The sequence below is a fragment of the Pieris brassicae genome, unplaced genomic scaffold (assembly GCF_905147105.1).
Source record: "Pieris brassicae unplaced genomic scaffold, ilPieBrab1.1, whole genome shotgun sequence".
Lineage (NCBI taxonomy): Eukaryota > Metazoa > Arthropoda > Insecta > Lepidoptera > Pieridae > Pieris > Pieris brassicae.
Window position 1 is genome coordinate 22,501 of NW_025575915.1, and position 5,000 is coordinate 27,500.

At 44.2% G+C, this 5,000-nt stretch overlaps 1 non-coding gene across 1 annotated transcript; it reads left to right on the forward strand.

The window, feature by feature from the left end:
- Positions 1-3,064: 3,064 nt before the first annotated feature.
- LOC123719211 lies at positions 3,065-4,970 on the forward strand. The gene has a single exon (XR_006755277.1). It is a non-coding gene; the product is annotated as a small subunit ribosomal RNA (ribosomal RNA).
- The last annotated feature ends 30 nt before the right edge of the window (positions 4,971-5,000 follow it).

Genomic DNA, 5,000 nt, shown 5'->3' on the forward strand with positions numbered 1-5,000 from the left:
TTCATTATTATACATACATACATACATACATACATACATACATATTATTAATAAATATAATTGTTTTTTTTGTTTTTTCTTTTCTTCAAATAAACCCACATTGCCATTTCTCTGAGCGTGTGCTGCGAGCTTCAACGAGAAACATTCGGCGCGAAACTGTCGAGCGGCCGGCCGTCGCGCGCCGCACCTGTACGAGAAACATTTTCCTCTGACGTTGCATCGGAATAATTATTATAATTCATTATTATACATACATACATACATACATACATACATATTATTAATAAATTAATTGTTTTTTTTTTTTTTTTTTTTTTCTTCAAATAAACCCACATTGCCATTTCTCTGAGCGTGTGCTGCGAGCTTCAACGAGAAACATTCGGCGCGAAACTGTCGAGCGGCCGGCCGTCGCGCGCCGCACCTGTACGAGAAACATTTTCCTCTGACGTTGCATCGGAATAATTATTATAATTCATTATTATACATACATACATACATACATACATACATACATATTATTAATAAATATAATTGTTTTTTTTGTTTTTTCTTTTCTTCAAATAAACCCACATTGCCATTTCTCTGAGCGTGTGCTGCGAGCTTCAACGAGAAACATTCGGCGCGAAACTGTCGAGCGGCCGGCCGTCGCGCGCCGCACCTGTACGAGAAACATTTTCCTCTGACGTTGCATCGGAATAATTATTATAATTCATTATTATACATACATACATACATACATACATACATACATATTATTAATAAATTAATTGTTTTTTTTTTCTTCAAATAAACCCACATTGCCATTTCTCTGAGCGTGTGCTGCGAGCTTCAACGAGAAACATTCGGCGCGAAACTGTCGAGCGGCCGGCCGTCGCGCGCCGCACCTGTACGAGAAACATTTTCCTCTGACGTTGCATCGGAATAATTATTATAATTCATTATTATACATACATACATACATACATATTATTAATAAATATAATTGTTTTTTTTGTTTTTTCTTTTCTTCAAATAAACCCACATTGCCATTTCTCTGAGCGTGTGCTGCGAGCTTCAACGAGAAACATTCGGCGCGAAACTGTCGAGCGGCCGGCCGTCGCGCGCCGCACCTGTACGAGAAACATTTTCCTCTGACGTTGCATCGGAATAATTATTATAATTCATTATTATACATACATACATACATACATACATACATATTATTAATAAATTAATTGTTTTTTTTTTTTTTTTTTTTTTCTTCAAATAAACCCACATTGCCATTTCTCTGAGCGTGTGCTGCGAGCTTCAACGAGAAACATTCGGCGCGAAACTGTCGAGCGGCCGGCCGTCGCGCGCCGCACCTGTACGAGAAACATTTTCCTCTGACGTTGCATCGGAATAATTATTATAATTCATTATTATACATACATACATACATACATACATACATACATATTATTAATAAATATAATTGTTTTTTTTGTTTTTTCTTTTCTTCAAATAAACCCACATTGCCATTTCTCTGAGCGTGTGCTGCGAGCTTCAACGAGAAACATTCGGCGCGAAACTGTCGAGCGGCCGGCCGTCGCGCGCCGCACCTGTACGAGAAACATTTTCCTCTGACGTTGCATCGGAATAATTATTATAATTCATTATTATACATACATACATACATACATACATACATACATATTATTAATAAATTAATTGTTTTTTTTTTCTTCAAATAAACCCACATTGCCATTTCTCTGAGCGTGTGCTGCGAGCTTCAACGAGAAACATATCTATCAATACAAATGTCTATGCAAAAAAAAGAAAACAAACAAAATCATATCAGTCAATAAAATAAATAATAATATTTTTTTACTACTACTACTAGTACTACTACGTGCTACTACTGCACGCCAATACACATACATAATAAAATGAAAAATCGTCTCTCTCTCGCTCGCTCTACGAGAAACATTCGACGTCCGCTCCAATGCCGACGCGGACTATTGCTCTCGGTATAGATGTGGAGCGAAACAGTCGTGCGCACAGCGTCGACTCGTTCTCGTTGCCGCGCGTCGTTCGTCTATATAATAGACACGAACGACGGACGAGAGAGAATGTGTTCTTGTTTTTGTTTTTGTGTTTGTGCGAAGTGTGAGAATATTATATACATATATTCGCGCATGGATGATATAGATATGGGTATGGATTTTCGGAGGAAATTATATCAAATTCGTATTTCGAATGCGAGACCGCCGAGATCTTTCCCAGCTCTCTCTCTCTCTGTGTGTGTGGTGTATAGTACATTTTATATATCTCTCTTGTGTCAACACAAAATAACAAAGAATATACATACTACTCCTCCTCATATTTTATATAATATAATATAAAATTATATTATAGCACCGCGTTCGCAGACCGTATGGTGATGTTACCAATCGACCAAGATTTGGGACCGTCTCCCCCGGTGTTATCTGTGATGTTAAAAGAATACGCTTCTAGGCACACCTCAACGCAGGGCGCCTAGCGTGTTCGACACGTGCGCGGTCGCCACGGCGACCGTATATGGAAAGAATGTATAAAAGAGGACGCACACGCGCCCATCGTCGAAACGGTGTGCGCAGCGTCGTGTTGGAATTTATCCCTCAAGCTCCGGGCGTTGATCGTATCTAGTGCGAATCATGCGTGTGTGTGCGCATGTAATTGCCAGCCGAGTTTTAATATGTTTACAATAACGTATTGAATAAAAATTGAGAAGTTGCGTTTAGATGAATGTTCAATTTTCAAATTGTCACAACATCGATTCCCGCCCGCGGGGTCGTGTTCGTTGCAGTTTTATGTCCCTCACAGTGGTCGAGCATCGTTGTACATCACCTCGTTGCGAGATCGTGACGGGACGGCCGCTCGTAGACCGGTCAAAGTTAGTCTATCGATATGAAGCGCGAACGTCGCGTCGCGTGCAAATTCGACGCGTTACGTTCACGCGTGTCGAGAAGGCGCGCGCGCAAGCGCGCGCCCCTCGACGCCGCCGAGCCAGCGGCTCGCCGAAGCCGCGTGACCGCGGTGTAGGCGTGTCGTTTGCGTAAGCAGCTCCCTGGTTGATCCTGCCAGTAGTTATATGCTTGTCTCAAAGATTAAGCCATGCATGTCTCAGTGCAAGCCGTATTAAGGCGATACCGCGAATGGCTCAATATATCAGTTTTGGTTCCTTAGATCTTACTCAGTTACTTGGATAACTGTGGTAATTCTAGAGCTAATACATGCAATCAGAACTCTGACCAGTGATGGGATGAGTGCTTTTATTAGATCAAAACCAATCGGCGGAGGGCCATGCGTCCGAAGTCGTTAATTTTGATGAATCTGGATAACTTTTGCCGATCGCACGGTCCAGTACCGGCGACGCATCTTTCAAATGTCTGCCTTATCAACTTTCGATGGTAGTTTCTGCGACTACCATGGTTGTCACGGGTAACGGGGAATCAGGGTTCGATTCCGGAGAGGGAGCCTGAGAAACGGCTACCACATCCAAGGAAGGCAGCAGGCGCGCAAATTACCCACTCCCGGCACGGGGAGGTAGTGACGAAAAATAACGATACGGGACTCTTACGAGGCCTCGTAATCGGAATGAGTACACTTTAAATATTTTAACGAGGAACAATTGGAGGGCAAGTCTGGTGCCAGCAGCCGCGGTAATTCCAGCTCCAATAGCGTATACTAAAATTGTTGCGGTTAAAAAGCTCGTAGTTGCATTTGTGCGCCGCGCTGTCGGTGCACCGCATCCGCGGTGATACTGACACGTCTGCGGAGCATATCGTCGGTGAGCCGGCGGTAAAACGCCGGTTCAATATCAAAATCCTATCGCGGTGCTCTTCGGTGAGTGTCGAGGTGGGCCGACAATTTTACTTTGAACAAATTAGAGTGCTCAAAGCGGGCTCAAAATGCCGCTTGAATATTTCGTGCATGGAATAATAGAATATGATCTCGGTTCTATTTTGTTGGTTTTCAGAACTCCGAGGTAATGATTAATAGGGATAACTGGGGGCATTCGTATTGCGACGTTAGAGGTGAAATTCTTGGATCGTCGCAAGACGAACATCAGCGAAAGCATTTGCCAAAGGTGTTTTCATCAATCAAGAACGAAAGTTAGAGGTTCGAAGGCGATTAGATACCGCCCTAGTTCTAACCGTAAATATGTCATCTAGCGATCCGCCGACGTTACTACAATGGCTCGGCGGGCAGCTTCCGGGAAACCAAAGATTTTGGACTCCGGGGGGAGTATGGTTGCAAAGCTGAAACTTAAAGGAATTGACGGAAGGGCACCACCAGGAGTGGAGCCTGCGGCTTAATTTGACTCAACACGGGAAATCTCACCAGGCCCGGACACCGGAAGGATTGACAGATTAACAGCTCTTTCTTGATTCGGTGGGTGGTGGTGCATGGCCGTTCTTAGTTGGTGGAGCGATTTGTCTGGTTAATTCCGGTAACGAACGAGACTCTAGCCTGCTAAATAGGCGTCGTCATTCAAGGTGTGCGCGACTCTCGGGGAGCGCAACTCACTGGCGACGTATTAAAATTCTTCTTAGAGGGACCGGCGGCTTCGAGCCGCACGAGATTGAGCAATAACAGGTCTGTGATGCCCTTAGATGTCCTGGGCCGCACGCGCGCTACACTGAAGGAATCAACATGTTCTCCCTGGCCTAGAGGCCCGGGCAACCCGTTGAAACTCCTTCGTGCTGGGGATTGGGGTTTGCAATTATCCCCCATAAACGAGGAATTCCTAGTAAGCGCGAGTCATAAGCTCGCGTTGATTACGTCCCTGCCCTTTGTACACACCGCCCGTCGCTACTACCGATTGAATGATTTAGTGAGGTCTTCGGACCGACACGCGGTGGCCTCACGGCCGTCGGCGTTGCTGGGAAGTTGACCAAACTTGATCATTTAGAGGAAGTAAAAGTCGTAACAAGGTTTCCGTAGGGGAACCTGCGGAAGGATCATTAACGTTGGTTTTTTCTTTTTGTTTTGTTGTT